The sequence below is a fragment of the Bos indicus genome, chromosome 2 (assembly GCF_029378745.1).
Source record: "Bos indicus isolate NIAB-ARS_2022 breed Sahiwal x Tharparkar chromosome 2, NIAB-ARS_B.indTharparkar_mat_pri_1.0, whole genome shotgun sequence".
Lineage (NCBI taxonomy): Eukaryota > Metazoa > Chordata > Mammalia > Artiodactyla > Bovidae > Bos > Bos indicus.
In genome coordinates, this window is record NC_091761.1 from 103,718,723 (window position 1) to 103,738,077 (window position 19,355).

Consider the following 19,355-nt stretch of genomic DNA (forward strand, 5'->3'; position numbering starts at 1 on the left):
CTTCATCAGAGGAGATAAGCAAGAAGACACAGAGAGAGGGAGAGAGAGAGAGTAAGCAAGGCAGAAGTCACGGAAGACTGTTGTAACCTATGATGCTTAATTTTATATGTCAATTCAACTAGGCCAAGGGGTCCCAGATATTTGGCCAAACATCATTCTGGGTGGCTCTGTGATGGTGTTTTTCAGTGCAGTTCAGTTCAGTCGCTCAGTCATGTCCGACTCTTTGTGACCCCATGAATCGCAGCACACCAGGCCTCTCTGCCCATCACCAACTCCCGGAGTTCACTCAGACTCACGTCTATCGAGTCAGTGATGCCATCCAACCATCTCATCCTCTGTCATCCCCTTCTCCTCCTGCCCCCAATCCCTCCCAGCATCAGAGTCTTTTCCAATGAGTCAACTCTTCACATGAAGTGGCCAAAATATTGGAGTTTCAGCTTTAGCATCATTCCTTCCAAAGAAATCCCAGGGCTGATTTCCTTCAGAATGGACTGGTTGGATCTCCTTGAAGTCCAAGGGACTCTCAAGAGTCTTCTCCAACACCACAGTTCAAAAGCATCAATTCTTCAGCCCTCAGCTTTCTTTACAGTCCAACTCTCACATCCATACATGACCACTGGAAAAACCATAGCCTTGACTAGACAGACCTTTGTTGGCAAAGTAATGTCTCTGCTTTTCAATATGCTACCCAGGTTGGTCATAACTTTTCTTCCAAGGAGTAAGCGTCTTTTAATTTCATGGCAGCAATCACCATTTGCAGTGATCTTGGAGCCCAAGAAAATAAAATCTGACACTATTTCCACCGTTTCCCCATCTATTTCCCATGAAGTGATGGGATCAGATGCCATGATCTTCGTTTTCTGGATGTTGAGCTTGAAGCCAACTTTTTCACTCTCGACTTTCACCTTCATCAAGAGGCTTTTTAGTTCCTCTTCACTTTCTGCCATAAGGGTGGCGTCATCTGCATATCTGAGGTTATTGATATTTCTCCCAGCAATCTGGATTCTAGCTTGTGCTTCTTCCACCCCAGCGTTTCTCATGATGTACTCTGCATATAAGTTAAGTTAGCAAGGTGACAATATACATCCTTGACGTACTTCTTTTCCTATTTGGAACCAGTCTGTTGTTCCATGTCCAGTTCTAACTGTTGCTTCCTGACCTGCATATAGGTTTCTCAAGAGGCAGGATGGTGTTTTTAGATGAGATTAAATCCGAGGTCAGGGGCTGCAGCCGAGAGGAGCAAGGAGTGGCGGCTGCATGGGCACAGGGACGCCAAGAGGAGCTACTCCATGTTCAAGGTCAGGAGGGGTGGCCATGAAGAGATATCCCTCATCTAAGGTAAGGAGCAGTGGCTGCACTTTGCTGGAGCAGCCGTGAAGAGATACCCAACGTACAAGGTAAGAGAAACCCAAGTAAGATGATTGGTGTTGTGAGAGGGCATCAGAGGGCAGACACACTGAAACCATAATCACAGAAAACTAATCAATCTGATCACATGGACCACAGCCTTGTCTAACTTAATGAAATTAAGCCATGCCATGTGGGGCCACCCAAGACGGGCGGGCATGGTGGAGAGGTCTGACAGAATGTGGTCCACTGGAGAAGGGAATGGCAAACCACTTCAGTATTCTTGCTTTGAGAACCCCATGAACAGTATGAAAAGGCAAAATGATAGGATACTGAAAGAGGAACTCCCCAGGTCGGTAGGTGCCCAATATGCTACTGGAGATCAGTGAAGAAATAACTCCAGCAAGAATGAAGGGATGGAGCCAAATCAAAAACAATACCCAGTTGTGGATGTGACTGGTGATAGAAGCAAGGTCCGATGCTATAAAGAGCAATATTGCATAGGAACCTGGAATGTCAGGTCCATGAATCAAGGCAAATTGGAAGTGGTCAAACAGGAGATGGCAAGAGTGAACATCGACATTCTAGGAATCAGCAAACTAAAATGGACTGGAATGCTGCTGCTGCTGCTGCTAAGTCATATCTGACTCTGTGCGACCCCATAGACAAGAGCCCACCAGGCTTCCCCATCCCTGGGATTCTCCAGGCAAGAACACTGGAGTGGGTTGCCATTTCCTTCTCCAATGCATGAAAGTGAAAAGTGAAAGTGAAGTCGCTCAGTTGCGTCCAACTCTGTGCAACCCCAAGGACTGTCACCTACCAGGCTCCTCCATCCATGGGATTTTCCAGGCAAGAGTACTGGAGTGGGGTGCCATTGCCTTCTCCGATGGACTGGAATGGGTGATTTTAACTCAGATGACTTTTTTATCTACTACTGTGGGCAGGAATCCCTTAGAAGAAATGGAGTAGCCATCATGGTCAACAAAAGAGTCTGAAATGCAGTACTTGGATGCAGTCTCAAAAATGACAGAATGATCTCTGTTCATTTCCAAGGCAAACCATTCAATATCACAGTAATCCAAGCCTATGCCCCAACCAGTAACGCTGAAGAAGCTGAAGTTGAACGGTTCTATGAAGACCTACAAGACCTTTTAGAACTAACACCCCAAAAAGATGTCCTTTTCATTATAAGGGACTGGAATGCAAAAGTAGGAAGTCAAGAAACACCTGGGGTAGCAGGCAAATTTGGCCTTGGAATACAGAATGAAGCAGGGCAAAGACTAATAGAGTTTTGCCAAGAGAATGCAGTGGTCATAGCAAACACCCTCTTCCAACAACACAAAAGAAGACTCTACACATGGACATCACCAGATATCAACACTGAAACCAGACTGATTATATTCTTTGCAGCCAAAGATGGAGAAGCTCTATATAGTCAGCAAAAACAAGACCGGGAGCTGACTGTGGCTCAGATCATGAACTCCTTATTGTCAGATTCAGACTGAAATTGAAGAAAGTAGGGAAAACTACTAGACCATTCAGGTATGACCTAAATCAAATCCCTTATGATTACACAGTGGAAGTGAGAAATAGATTTAAGGGCCTAGATCTGATAGATAGAGTGCCTGATGAACTATGGAATGAGGTTCGTGACACTGTACAGGAGACAGGGATCAAGACCATCCCCAAGGAAAAGAAATGCAAAAAAGCAAAATGGCTGTCTGGGGAGGCCTTACAAATAGCTGTGAAAAGAAGAGAAGCGAAAAGCAAAGGAGAAAAGGAAAGATATAAGCATCTGAATGCAGAGTTCCAAAGAATAGCAAGAAGAGATAAGAAAGCCTTCCTCAGTGATCAATGCAAAGAAATAGAGGAAAACAACAGAGTGGGAAAGACTAGAGATCTCTTCAAGAAAATTAGAGATACCAAGGGAACATTTCATGCAAAGATGGGCTCGATAAAGGACAGAAATGGTAGGGACCTAACAGAAGCAGAAGATATTAAGAAGAGGTGGCAAGAATACACAGAAGAACTGTACAAAAAAGATCTTCACAACCCAGATAATCATGATGGTGTGATCACTCACCTAGAGCCAGATATCCTGGAATGTGAAGTCAAGTGGGCCTTAGGAAGCATCACAATGAACAAAGCTAGTGCAGTGATGGAACTCCAGTTGAGCTATTTCAAATCCTCAGAGATGATGCTGTGAAAGTGCTGCACTCAATACGCCAGCAAATTTGGAAAACTCAGCAGTGGCCACAGGACTGGAAAAGGTCAGTTTTCATTCCAATCCCAAAGAAAGGCAATGCCAAAGAATGCTCAAATTACTGCACAATTGCACTCATCTCACACGCTAGTAAAGTAACGCTCAAAATTGTCCAAGCCAGGCTTCAGCAATACGTGAACTGTGAACTTTCAGATGTTCAAGCTGGTTTTAGAAAAGGCAGAGGAACCACAGATCAAATTGCCAACATCCACTGGATTATGGAAACAGCAAGAGAGTTCCAGAAAAACATCTATTTCTGCTTTATTGACTATGCCAAAGCCTTTGACTGTGTGTGGATCACAATAACCTGTGGAAAATTCTAAAAAAGATGGAAATACCAGACCACCTAACCTGCCTCTTGAGAAACCTATATTCAGGTCAAGAAGCAACAGCTAGAACTGGACATGGAACAACAGACTGGTTCCAAATAGGAAAAGGAGTTCGTTAAGGCTGTATATTGTCACCCTGTTTGTTTAACTTATATGCAGAGTACATCATGAGAAACGCTGGACTGGAAGAAGCACAAGCTGGAATCAAGATTGCCAGGAGAAATATCAATAACCTCAGATATGCAGATGACACCACCCTTAGATATGCAGAAAGTGAAGAGGAACTAAAAAGCCTCTTGATGAAAGTGAGAGAGGAGAGTGAAAAAATTGGCTTAAAGCTCAACATCCAGAAAATGAAGATCATGGCATCTGGTCCCATCACTTCATGGGAAATAGATGGGGAAACGGTGGAAATAGTGTCAGATTTTATTTTCTTGGGCTCCAAGATCACTGCAAATGGTGATTGCTGCCATGAAATTAAAAGACGCTTACTCCTTGGAAGAAAAGTTATGACCAACCTGGGTAGCATATTGAAAAGCAGAGATGTTACTTTGCCAACAAAGGTCTGTGTAGTCAAGGCTATGGTTTTTCCAGTGGTCATGTATGGATGTGAGAGTTAGACTGTGAAGAAAGCTGAGCGCCAAAGAATTGATGCTTTTGAACTGTGGTGTTGGAGAAGACCCTTGAGAGTCCCTTGGACTTCAAGGAGATCCAACCAGTCCATTCTAAAGGAGATCAGTCGTGGGTGTTCATTGGAAGGACTGATGCTAAAGCTGAAACTCCAATACTTTGGCCACCTCATGCAAAGAGTTGACTCATTGGAAAAGACTCTGATGCTGGGAGGGATTGGGGGCAGGAGGAGAAGGGGACGACAGAGGATGAGATGCTGCATGGCATTACCGACTCTATGGACATGAGTTTGAGTGAACTCCGGAAGTTGGTGATGGACAGGGAGGCCTGGTGTGCTGTGATTCATGGGGTCGCAAAGAGTTGTACATGACTGAGTGACTGAACTGAACTGAACTGAACTGAATATTTAAATTGGTAGACTAGGGACTCCCTGGTGGTCCAGTGGTTAAGAATCTGCCTTGCAACGCAGGGAACACAGGTTTGATGTCTGGTTGAGGGACTGGGATCCTACCTGCTGTGGAGCAATTAAGCCTGGACACCGTAACTACTGAGCCTTCACTCTCTGGAACCTGTGGGCCACAACTAGAGAGCAAAAGATCCCACATGATGCAATAAAGATCCCGTGTGCAGCAACTAACACCGATGCAGCTAAATAACTAAATAAATATTTAAAAGAAATAAAGTGGTAGACTAAGTAAAACAAGTCACCCTCCCTATGTGGGTGGGCCTCATCCAACTGGTTGAACAAAAAGCCTGGATCTCACCCAAATAAGAGAAGGCCTTCAAACTGGGACACTGTTTTTTTCCTGTCTTTGGACTTGAACTGAAATATTGGCTCTTCCTGGGTCATGAGCCTGCAAGACTTTATACAGTAACCACACTATTGGCTCTCCCGGGTCTCTGGTATTGGATCTGGCTGAGAGTGTACCAGGAGTATTTGGTAAGTCTCAGAGCTGGTGATCAAGGCATGGCAGGAAGAGGCCTGGACTTGGACTCAGAGGAACCGTGTTCAAAGCTCTGCAGAGGCACTTGCTGCCTGGATAGACTCGGGTCATGCTACGCAGTCTCTCTGAGATGAGCCTCTGCCTTCTCATCTGTAAAATGAGCATAGCAACACCATTTTCAGGTTCATCCCAGGGATGCTGGGAGCATTAAACTAAATCACATTTCCTTAAGAGTGTTCTACTAAAAGCTGGTCTTGTAGAATGGGACTAGGTTAAAAAAAAAAATCTACTACCCTTTCAATCTGGGAAATACTGGGTTACACAATGTTAAACAATTCTTTTTTTCTGAATCTTCTAGAATCTATAGTGAGATCCTTAGCATTCTGTGCCTGCAAAATGAAGATACCAGGCAGTGCTAACCAAATGTATTTGAACACAGCACTCGTTTTCCAAAAGAATTACATGGGATTTGTGTTAAATAATGAATTAGATAGTTCAAGTACAAATCCCTGCCCATAGATCCTGGCAGACCACCCACATGTAATCAGTACACGTAGACTCTGAATCAGATCATTACACACCAGTCATGGCAGCAAGCCACAATGGGACAGGCCAGGACTGAAATCACAGATGGCCAGCATTTGGGTAACAGAGTAAGTCTTCTGCTGCTAAATGTGCCTGTCCTGTGGATAAATGAGGGGCCTATCACGTAATGCTATGATAGACTATATTATGAGGCCATTAGGCCAGACCACACTCCAGTAGGAAGGGAAGGAGGGTCACTCTTGAGAAGAGAGGCTAGTCTCATACCTTTCACCCAGTAAGAGCCAGGGAAATGGCATCCTGAAGGCAGTCCTTAGCCAAAAAAGGAGAGAATTGCTAGTCTTTTTTGGATCCCTCTGAAGCTCAACCTCATGGTCTCAACCATGAGCAAGTCAAGGAGGCATCCCCTGCAAGATATCCCAACCTAAAGGAACATGTTCCTTTTTTCTTGATATTCCTCTTTTTCTTGATATTTTTGTTTAAAAGAAATCTAGCCTTGGGGGATGGCAGTGAAGGAGCCTCCAGCTGTGCTGCAGGGACCTGAGATGAGTGCTCAGCTCCTGGATCAGGAGAGGCAGAGAACCATGTGAGGCCAGTGTGATCGCATCTAGTATGACACTGGGGTGAGTCCCTGGTTCACATCCCTGGTCCTTTTGATGCCAAAGGCTCAGCTTCTCAGTACACTGGTGACTGCTGAACCAAACCCTGGGGACAGAGTTTTGGGTGAAGCAGATAAGGATATCTTTATTGCTTTGCCAGGGAAAGGAGGTAGCAGCTGGCTAATGCCCTCAAAAATATGTGTCCCTGCTTGGGGAAGATAGTGAGAAGTTTTATAGTAATTGCTCAAAGAGGGCATGATCAGCTCATGGACATTCTTCTGATGGGTTAGTATTGAGACAAGTGGGAGTCAACATTATCAACCTTCAGATCCAACTGATCTGGAGTCTACATGCTTGTGGGCAGCACACCATAACTGTCTCACCTGGAGGGGCTTTCAGTATCTGTAAAATAGGTCAAAGATACTGTTGTGTATATTCATTGCTGGGTAAACAGAATCTTGTCCCAAGTCTGCTCTTGGCTGTTTGTTTACTTCTCCCTGGTCTCATATCCCCTCCTTTCCCTAATGAACAACTGCTTCAATCTGCCCATTGGAACTCAGGGAAAGTCATGGAGGATGAATGAAGGCTGTTTCCTATAATCAAGTGAATGGAGGACATAGCAAGGCTTTCTGCCCAGGAACCCCACAGGGCCCTGCATAGTATCACTTTCCTGGGGACTGACCTTGATTCCTAGAGGTAGACCCCAGTAGCCAAGTCTTTACTTGGAAACATGAACCAGAGCTAATTTTTTCAGAGGTGAATGCCTAAATGAAGCTAAGCTAATCAGATTGCTTCTCCAGGGAATATGGAGTTTTGAGTTAGGAGAAATAGACAGTGAGGGAGCCACAGAGTGTCCTAAATTGCAGGTCCAGGAACTCCTGAAGTTGAGATCTTCCTTACTTCTCACCCTCCTGGTGCTTTATTTTTAAACTTAGAACTTCCCAGTAAAATTTTCTTTTTACTTAAACTAGATAAAGTCCATTTCTTTCTCTTTCACCAAATAAGTCTTCATTAATACATGATGGCAGTAGTCATCCTTTGTGAAAGTGCCCCAAGGGCAAGGCAAAAGGTAGAGAATAAGAATGACAGCTGGTAAACTTGATAACCCTCCCATCTGTAGGTTTACCATACAATGCTGAGCTGGGAGGCTCACCTAACTGAAAAGGGGGCCTGCTTATCACTTGTGAGATTGGGTTATATCTCACAGCTCAGAGTCTTGGGAGATGGGATGAGGCAGGAGCCTTGATGGACAAGCAGATGAGCACCAAGCAAAACACAAGCCTCACACTGTGATCTCCCAGTCTTCCTCTCCACAGTGTCACACCCCTGGGGCCTCTGCTCAACTCCTGAGCTGCCAAGAAGAAAGGGCAGCAGTGAAATACGAAGTAGGTCAGGGGCCCACAGCCCTCATCCTGCACGTAGCAGCATGTGGGGGTGGAGGAAAGGGTGTTTGTTTGTCTGTTTCTTCATGGCAACTCACAAACCTACTCCAATACAGATAAAAATGAAATGCACGAAATCTTTCCTAACTTTCTGACTCAGAAATGTTACTAAATGTGTATATCAGATGGAGACAGAATCCCCAAATCCTACTTGTGTGTTAGTCGCTTAGTCATGTCCAACTCTTTGTGACCCCATAGACTGTAGCCCACCAGGCTCCTCTGTCCATGGGATTCTCCAGGCAAGAATACTGAAGTGGGTTGCCATTTCCTTCTCCAGGGGATCTTCCCGCCCCAGGGATTGAACCCAGGGCCTCCTGCATCCTACTTACCAGCCCCTAAACACTGTTTCCTACCTGTTGGACTAGGCTTCCAGGCAGAAAGATCTCCCACAGGTCACCGAAATGGGCTTTCCCTATTGCTCAGTATTTATTTTCTTTCTTTCTTTTTTAAAAAAGTTATTTATTTTGGCTGCACTGGGTCTTCACTGTTGCACTCAGTCTTCAGTTACAGCTCTTGGGTTTCTCTAGTTGTTGCATGAGGACTCTAGGGCATGCAGGCTCAGTAGTGGAGATACACTGACTTAGTTGTGGCATGTGGGATCTTAGCTCCCCATGGACCACTGGACCACCGAGGAAGTCCCAGTCTTTTCTAAAATAAGCTAACTGAAAATCCAGTGCATACTCACCTTTCCCATATCTCCTCAGCTTAAAGGAACCAAGCACACCTGGAGATGCTTGGTCAAAATTTATGATAGATTATTGATTAACTAACCCACTCCTATCCTCTCTCTAGTACCCTCTCCCATCCCTCTCCTCAGTTACCCCTGTGACAGGACATGACTGGGTGTCCCAGGATCAAAGACAAAGCTACAATTCCTATGGGGTGCCTACTTCTGATGGGCTGAGACCATGATTCAGAAAGAAGGGCATGGATAGATTGGCCTATCAATCGGGAATAAGAGAGAATTGGTCATGCATTCCGAAGTAGATCTATTGTCTGGTCCCAGTAAACACTGTCTGATTATACTGGTTTACTTAGCAGTTGGGGCTTCCCAGGTGGCACAGTGGTAAAGAATCCACCTGCCAATGAGGGAGATGTAGATTCAATCCCTGGGTCAGGAAGAGTTCCTGGAGTAGGAAATGGCAACCCACTTCAGTATCCTTGCCTGGAAAATTCCCTGAACAGAGGAGACTGGCAGGTGATAGTCCATGGGGTCACAAAGAGTCAGACATGATGGAGTACACACACACACACACACACAAACACACACACACACACAAAGGGGAAGGTAATTCTTAATGAACATTTCTAGGAGGGCCCCAGGTTTAGGTTTACCCGTATGTTTATCCCCTGACTTTAGCTGTGCTTAAAAACTGGTTGGAAGTGTGGGGGGTGTGAAGGTAGAGGGAATGAAGGCAAGTGTAGAACAGAGAGAATTCAGAGGTACAGTGTAAGGGTCAAAAGAATTTGTCACCAAACTTTGCAAAAGAAATAAAAATGTCTCCTTTCTTTGCTTTTTAATCCACCTTAACTGAGTGTGGGCTTCATATAAATTTATTTTCTTAACCTGTATTTGGAAAAATCATAGGTTGCTAGAAGAAGAAGGAAAACAAGTAAAAATAAATCATCCCCACCTCTTCATTCCCTGCCTATTGCATTTTCACGCTGAGGGGAAGATGGGGACAAAGCTATTAAATTATTCCAACTCCTACTTCAAAGCTCCTGTATCAGGACATGTCTTAGTCAATTTGGACTGCTACAACAAAATATCATAGACTGGGTGGTTTCAATACAAATATTTATTTCTTGTGGTTCTGGAGTCTACTACCAGGGTGCCAGTACGGGTGGGTTCTGGTGAAGACTTGCTTCCTCGTTTGTAGATGGCTGTCTTCTTGCAGAGAGTAGAGAGAGGAAGCAAACTCTGTAATGTCTCTTAGAAGGGCACTAATCCTACTCATGAGGGCTCCGCCCTCATGACCTAATACTCTCCCAAAGGCCCCACCTCCTAATACCATCATGTTAGACATGATGTTAGATTTCAGCATATGAATTTGGGAGGATACAAACATTCAGTTCATAGCAAAAGATGTCTGTGGCCTTGGCCTCAGGCTTCTTCATGTAAAGTCCTTGGAGTACTGCTTGACTGGCACATACCAAGTACTGTAGACTCATTTGAGTCTTGTAGTAGTATTTGCAGGGCTTCCCGGGGGGTAGAGAATCCACCTGCCAATACAGGAGATGCAAGAGATGTGGGTTCGATCCCTGGGTCAGGAAGATCCCTTGGAGTAGGAAATGGCAACCTACTCCAGTGTTCTTGCCTGGGAAATCCCATGAACAGAGGAGCATGGTGAGCTATAGCCTATGGGGTCACAAGAGTCGAACATGACTGAACACTCTTGCACAGTAGTATTTGCATTAGTGCTTATATCTTCAATGTAGAATTTTTGGTCCATAAACCAGTTAACCATAACCATAACCATAAACCACCTTCTCTCATGTCCTTGCCCTCAATATCATCCAGGGGCTTATGGCCTATAGATATTTATTCAGGATGTTTTGATTAAAATCATTGCTTCCAAAGAAGAGTTGGAAAGATTCACTTTTTAATGTAACTCTTGGAGAAGGAATTTAATCAAATTACTCTCAACTCTTTTTGTGTGTGGTTATTTACCTAAAGGATTTTTAAATTTTTATTTATTTTTAATTGAAGGATAATTACAATATTGTGTTGGTTTCTACCATGGATCGGCCATAGGTATATATATTTCCTCTACACTCAAATCTTAATGACGAGAGAAAGAAAAATGTGCAGGCAGTCGTCACTCCTGTCCTTTCTAACATTTCATCCATTTTCTGGCCTGATGGAGCTGACAAACCCCTATATTTCACTTTTCACTTCATTGATGCACTCACTCAACAGTCTTCCTGCTGATTCATTGATTTCAAAGTGAACTTGTCAACATTGTGCCTTACTGATTCAGGAACATTGGGTGGAAAAAGAAGGTAAGTGGTGGCCACACCGTGATGGGAGAAGAAAAAAAATGATTCATTTCTTGCTGTTCTCCTTTCAATGACATTTCCAGGACTGCAATGTGGCTAAAAGCTGAGGCAGCCTACATGTGGTCAAAGACATGTTTGTGTGCTTCGTTATTGCAGAGGATCACAGACCTCGACAGGAGAGGCCCTGTCCCATTTAGGACGAGCAGTTCGCAACAATCAGGGAGTAAATGCAAAACAATGGAAAAGGCAGCTGTTAATGAAGCAAATACAAAGCAAAGTTCAAGAGGGTTCTGCAATAGATTTCAAGCCTGAACTATCAAACTTTATTCACTCCCCATAAGTCTGGATTTCTTCAACCTGAAAATATAAATTAGGTCACTTTTCTATAATTTATAATGACTTCAAGCCTCCCTTTCCAGGGAACCCTCAAAGGTGTTGGTATTTTATGTGCTTTCCTAAATCAGTTGCTCTCTGCCTCCTCAGGCTCAGGTCATCAATCTCCTCTCTGCCCACAGGCCCCTTAGCCCACATGCCAGTTATCTTTCATCCTTCCAGGTGCCCTGCCCCGTGGTGAATGCTGCTTCATTGAGCCCTCAGGGCTGGGTTGGGGAGGGACAGGAAGAAAGGAACTTGTTTCATCCTAGCCCCCTGTTGTCAAGTGTTCAAGGCTGTTTCCTTTGCACAGGTGAGACCAAAGCTGTGATTTCTGACAAGACTTAGTTTAGGGAAGGGAATTATAACCTTGCTGGTCTATAAGCAATCCATGCACCAGAAGTCACAGCATCACCTGGGAATGTGCCAGCAATTCTGTATCTCAGGTCCAACCTCTGCCCTCTTAAAACACAATCTGCATCTTAACAAGCTCCTCGGGCAGTCCATTTGCATATCAAAGTTAGAGAAGTATGAATTTCAACATAGGAACTTTCATCTGCATGCCAGATATCTACCATTCACCTCTCCACCCTTTTCTCTTCCGAGATGCTGAACTCTACAGACCTCAACCACAGGGCTCCAGTGCTGTCTGGCTGCTGGTTCACTTTGGCTAATGAAAAGCCCCTGGCAGGAGATCAGAGGAAGGGGGACAAGGCCTGTTTCAGGCTGGCTGTCACCCTCTCCATTGCTAACTTGCCTTGAGGCTCAGACAAAGAAGTCTGGTTTGTTCTATCCAAGATCTTCTGTTGAGAATTCAATTTCCTTCCCCAGGAACTGCCTGCTTTCATGTACTATTAGTAGTGTGAATATCCACTCTTCTCAACCACTATTACACTTTCTCCTTTAGTCCCAATGGGGTAATAATGCTAAAACATAGTGGTCCAACATTTGCACATTTTCCAGCATCCAGACGGTCTTCCCTGGTGGCTCAGCGGTAAAGAACCCCCCTGCAATGCAGGAGACTTGGGTTTGATCCCTGGGTAGAGAAGATCCCCTGGAGTAGGAAATGGAAACCCACTCCAGTATTCTTGCCTGGAAAATTCCATGGACAGAGGAGCCTGGCAGGCTATAGTCCACGGGGTCACAAAAGACTTGGACACGACTGAGCGACTAAGTGACGACAATAACAGCAGCATCCAGACATCTGCAGTCCTGTCCCAACTGATCAGTAAAAACTGTAGATCCTGCCCTTTGAGCAGTGTGTCCTCTAGCATGAGGGCTGGGTCTGCACGTCCTTCTAGTCAACGTATCCATCTTAACCCTCAATCTCCTGCAAAATTACTCAAATAAGAATAGATACTTTTCCTATTTTCCTAAAACACCACTATTTTTGAGAGCTGTAGAAGGGCCTCTGCTCTTGCCTATTTAAGATCCACTCTCCAAATCAGGAGCCAGAAGGCTCTTCCTAAACCATCCATCAGACCTCATTATCTTTCTGCATAAAAGCTTTACATGGATTTCGTTTGGACTGAAAACACAAACTATGGTGTGGCAGGTGAGTTTCCCCAGAAAGTAAACCCTGAGATGGAGGATGATGTACAGAATTATTTGGGTAGTACTCTCAGGATCAGCTCCGGTGAAGGATGTGAAGGAAGGAAGATTGGACAGAGAGAAACTAGGCTGCAATGAAACCACAACAGAAGCCTCAGTTGAGCAAGAGCCAGGAGGATGGTGCAGAGTGGCCTTTATTGAAGCAAACGGGGTTGAGCCTTTGTATTTCAGTGCCTACTCTTAGGAAGATAGCACAACCTTGGAGTTCCAGGCTCTCTTCAGCCAAGGGCAGCTGCTGAAACCCGCACGCCCTAGAGCCCATTCTCTGTAACAAGAGAAGCCCGTGCATCGCAACTAGAAAAAACCCCACACAGTGAAGACTCAGCACGGCCAAAAATAAATAAATAAATTTAAAATGTCTACTAAAGATAAAGACTTTGTTGTTCTTCTTTACCCCTTTTCCCTAGAGCCTAGCATAGTGATGGAAACACAGTAGGTGCGTGAATGAGTGAATAAGCAGTGTATTCTAAATTTGAGTACTTTTTATACTTTTCTGCCTCTGGAGATATAGCTTTCTCTGACAGGAGTGCATTCACTGTTTTTCCTCCTAACAAATTTCTACATGGCTCAAATGTCAACCTTTCTGTAAAACATTGCACATCTACCCCTGTGACACTGCCCTCGTCCTTATCCTGTCACTCTAAGCTCTCTGTGTCCAGTTCTACACTAAGCAACGAGGAGGCCACAAGAATAGCACAAACTTTTATTGAACGCCTACTATGAGCCCAGTATTGTTCTATGTGAATGAAACAGACAAGATCTTTGCTTTTGTGAATTTATATTCTAGTTGGGGGAAATGGTCATAAACAAAATAAGTCAGTTATATACTATAGCACGAATGATAGAGGACACTACATATTATTACAAAAATTAAAGAGAGTCATTAGAAGAGAAGACCTTATTGAGACCTGGAAAGGTATAGCAAAGAGTTCTGTGGATATTTGAGTACAAGCTATTCTAAGCAAAGACCAAAAACAATGACCTTGTGGTCAGAGTTCACTTGGCTTCTCTAAGCAGCAGCAAGGAAGCCAGTGAATTAAGAACAATGTGAGTGAGTGGAAGTAGTAGAAGACATTTAAGAGGTAATAGGAGTCAGATTGATGGTGGGGTCGGGCAGGGAGTGGCTTGTAGGTCAAAATCAGGGAGATGGGAGCCATCAAAGGTCCTGACATGAGTTTTGGGAACAGGTTGTAGGGAGAGAGCAAGAGTGAAAGCTGGGGAACCTTTGGGGGCCACAGAAGTGACCCAGGTGAGAGATGATGGCAGCTTGGACATAAAGGCATCAGTGGAGGTGGTGAGAAATGGTCAGGCTCTGGATATATTTTGAAGACAGAGCTATCAAGGTCTGTTCTTGGACTGCACATGAGGTGAGCATGAGTCGACAATGATTCTTGGGTTTCTCATCTAAGTATGGTATGACCATTCCCTGAGATGGGTAAGATGGCAGGAAGGTTGATGAAGAGGAGAGGAGAAATTAGGACTGTGGTGAGTTTGAGATATCTAATAGGCATCCAAATAGAGATTTGAAGTTACCCACAAACTAGGAGGAAAACTTAGGGTTCAAATAAAGGAAACATTTTATTAAAAATGAGTTACTGTAGCAAATGATATGATAGATCAATAAAAGGCTTTACAATAAGTGATAAAAGCAGGAAGAATTCAGCTACAGTACCAAAACATGGATTTCATGGATATGTTCTTGGAAAATACTCAAATTCTAGACAACACATGGATTTTTCTTATGTTACATGATAGCTACAGTTGGAGATAACTCTGTGTAGGAAAAATAAAAGATCAGGCTTAATGATCTTTAGATTCTTTTTTTTTCTCCTTCTCTTTCTTTTTCCTCTTTCCTCTCTCTTTTTCTCCCTCTTCCTTTCCTCTTTCAATTCTCTGTCTCCTGTCAATTCCTTAAGCTTGTCAATGGCCACTCCATACATTCTCACTACTCATCAACTAACTTATGTTGAACTCTAGTCATATGACCTAATTAAAACAAAATATATGTATTTTAAACAATTTTTTCTCCTCCAAAATCAGATTTTCCCCTATCAGTGTGTGCTTGATGGGCTAATATCTTCTGCTTCTGTTAGGACCATACCTAACAGAAGCAGAAGATATTAAGAAGAGGTGGCATGAATACACAGAAGAACTGTACAAAAAAGATCTTCATGACCCAGATAATCATGATGGTGTGATCACTCACCTAGAGCCAGACATCCTGGAATGTGAAGTCAAGTGAGCCTTAGGAAGCATCACCACGAACAAAGCTAGTGGAGGTGATGGAATTCCAGTTGAGCTATTTCAAATCCTAAAAGATGATGCTGTGAAAGTGTTGCACTCAATATGCCAGCAAATTTGGAAAACTCATCAGTGGCCACGGGACTGGAAAAGGTCAGTTTTCATTCCAATCCCAAAGAAAGGAAATGGCAAAGAATGCTCAAACTACCACACAATTGCACTCATCTCACACGCTAGTAAAGTAATGCTCAAAATTCTCCAAGCCAGGCTTCAACAATACATGAACCATGAACTTCCAAATGTTCAAGCTGGTTTTAGAAAAGACAGAGGAACCAGAGATCAAATTGCCAACATCTGCTGGATCATGGAAAAAGCAAGAGAGTTCCATAAAAACATTTATTTCTGCTTTATTGACTATGCCAAAGCCTTTGACTGTGTGGATCACAATAAACTGTAGAAAATTCTGAAAGAGATGGGAATACCAGACCACCTGACCTGCCTCTTGAGAAACCTGTATGCAGGTCAGCAAGCAACAGTTAGAACTGGACATGGAATAACAGACTGGTTCCAAATAGGAAAAGGAATACGTCAAGGTTGTATATTGTCACCCTGCTTATTTAACTTCTATGCAGAGTACATCATGAAAAACGCTGGGCTGGAGAAAGCACAAGCTGGAACCAAGATTGCTGGGAGAAATCTCAATAACCTCAGATATGCAGATGACACCACCCTTATGGCAGAAAGTGAAGAACTAAAGAGCCTCTTGATGAAAGTGAAAGAGGAGAGTGAAAAAGTTGGCTTAAAGCTCAATATTCAGAAAATGAGGATCATGGCATCCGGTCCCATCACTTCATGGCAAATAGATGGAGAAACAGTGGAAACAGTGGCTGACTTCATTTTTTGGGGCTCCAAAATTACTGCAGATGGTGACTGCAGCCATGAAATTAAAAGATGCTTACTCCTTGGAAGAAAAGTTATGACCAACCTAGGCAGCATTTTAAAAAGCAAAAACATTACTTTGCCAACAAAGATCTGTCTAGTCAAGGCTATGATTTTTCCAGTAGTCATGTATGGATGTAAGAGTTGGACTATAAAGAAAACTGAGTGCCAAAGAATTGATGCTTTTGAACTGTGATGTTGGAAAAGACTCTTGAGAGTCCCTTGGACTGCAAGGAGATCCAACCAGTCCATCCTAAAAGAAATCAGTCCTGAATATTCATTGGAAGGAGTGATGTTGAAGCTGAAACTCCAATGCTTTGGCCACCTGATGTGAAGAGCTGACTCACTGGAAAAGACCCTGATGCTGGGAAGGATTGAGGGCAGGAGGAGAAGGGGATGACAGAGGATGAGATGGTTGGATGGCATCACTGACTCAATGGGCATGAGTTTGAGTAAACTCCAGGAGTTGGTGATGGACAGGGAGGTCTGGCGTGCTGCATCCATAGGGTCTCAAAGAGTCAGATAGTAGCCTATCCCTTCTGCAGGGGATCTTCCTGACCCAGGAATTGAACAGGGGTCTCCTGCACTGCAGGTGGATTCTTTACCAGCTGAGCCACCAGAGAACCCCTGCTATCAGAGTTCTGTGAAAATAATTGGAAGAAATTAGTTAGTGCCACTTCACATTTTGAGGGGGAGGACCGGGAAGCAGAAGAGAGCATCTCACAATATACAGTTAATTAATAAAACTATTCGGAGTCTTAGAAAGACCACAGGCTGGTGTTTCCATCATGAAATAGGAAAATGGATATATTTGAAAGGACAACTGTATTATTCTTGCATATATTCACTGAGAGTTTTAAAAAAATGGTTTATAACTTTTCTAAAAGTTTTGGCAGTAAAAAAATCATTTCACATATTCTTTCATTGGTAGTAAATATACAACCAAGTTTATGTGGGCTTCCATTTTTAAATTACTGCTTATTAGAACCCACATTTGGTTCCAATCTCTTCCATTTAGAAAGATACAGTGTTTGGTTTGGCTCTTTTTTTTTTTTTTAAAGGAGTAGGCTTTATTAATCTAGCTCTCTAACACTAGAGGCTAAAATTCAACTGGATTATAACTAACTATATAAAGAGTGCTGCCGGCAAGCCACAAGGGGTTGGGGCCTGGCCACAGACATCCACCAAGATCAGCCTCCAAACACATAATTGGCAGGACTTTTGTCCTTTCATAGTGTTACAGAAGATAACAATGTGTTGTACAATTGATGTTATATTAAATTTGCTGAGTTACAGTACCATAAGCCTAAGTTTGTGTGTGGGTGTATGTATGAAAAAATATAGATCAAACACCATTTATACTTAGTACTACAAATGGGCTAACAATTTAACATTAACAATCTGAGATATATTGGCAAATGTAGCATATTTATTTATTCCTTTGATAAACATGTTTTCAAATACATAATTACTGAAGGCACACATCGATTTTCCTGAGTGGTAAGAATACCATACTGAAAAAACACACTTAGTGACTGCCCTTAGAAATTTTAGTTTACTGGGAAATATGGGCAATAAAAGAAGTAATTAAAATGAGGTGCCATGAATGTTACAAAAGGAGAAATTTGGGGAACAATAGAAGTACAGAGCACAGAAACAAAAAATTCCTGTTGGAGGAAGTGATATTTTTGGCTTCATCTCAGAAATTAACTAGTGAATGTGACGTGTATGTGTCATGGTGTGGTGGGTATTGAGATCTTCTTCACACCATATTTACTTATAATTTACTATGTCTCTTTTGGAAAACATATATTGCAATTTTTTTTTTTTTTTTTTGGTGTTGCAATTCTTTTTCTTTTTTGGAAGGAGAAACAAGAGAAATCAATGATAAGCAATGATACTGCCAACGCCCAGTTCCGTCATTTACTGTATCTACACATTTCCCTACTGATAAAAAGACACAATCTATTCTGAGAAACCAACATCTCTCCTAGAGAGGTTAACCAAAGCAGCAAAAGCTGACAGGTACAAAATAAGTCAAATATTAGGTGTGACCAGATCCTTATCCTGGACAATGATGTGATATGGAGATTTAATTTTACCCTGCAGTTTGATGGAACTTTCATGGCCAGAGTCAATTTCAAGTAAAATTATCTGTCCCAGCTTAATCTAAGTGAAAGGAAACATTTTAGAGATTTTTGTAATGAGCACTACCTTCCAGACAGGGAGTTGGCCCACCCCTGTGGCCTGCAGGCCAAATCCTCCTTGTTTTAGCTATTTAATCACACAAAGGATCCCTGAAGGCCCACTCAGATGAGCCCAGATGAGCTCAGGGAAAACAGAGGGAGAAGAGCGAGTCTGTCCTCGGCAGGCACAGGGCGGGTCACTTGGCTTAGATGAATCTACTGGGCTTTCACATCTCTCGACCACCCCCTGTGCTCTTAGATGTCATCATTTTACCCTCCTTCTCAGAGCTGCCTTGTAAAATTCATGGGAAACTTTCAGAAGCTACTGAAGAAGTAACAGGGTAAAAAAAGCACCATAGATGTGTTCACAGCAGCTGTGAAGTAGGTTCAATTTTTAACAGCTATTCTGAATTCTCTTCTTCACATGGAAATAAAATTGGTAAATTTAAGCACTAATCTGGACATAGGAAAAGAATATTAGACACTTACAAGCAGCAAAATCATTTATGAGAGTTCTAGGTACATTATCTTATTATGCACATAATAAAAAGATGAGTTTTAAGCAAACAATTTAGTGATAATAAAACCAATAATTCCATCTGTCACTGACAAATAAACCTATGGTTTAAAAGGCCAAAAGACTAATTAAAACAGAAAAGAAGAAAGAAGGAACTTCCCAGCAAGTTTACTGGCAAGATACACATGACTGAATTTTTTTTAAGTAGACACACATAGGTGTGGAAAGAAACTGCAGAGAGAAAGGATTAGGACAGTTCAGTTCAGTCGCTCAGTTGTGTCCAACTCTTCGCGACCCCATGGATCGCAGCATGCCAGGCCTCCCTGTTCATCACCAACTCCCAGAGTTCACTCAGACTCACGTCCATCGAGTCAGTGATGCCATCTAGCCAT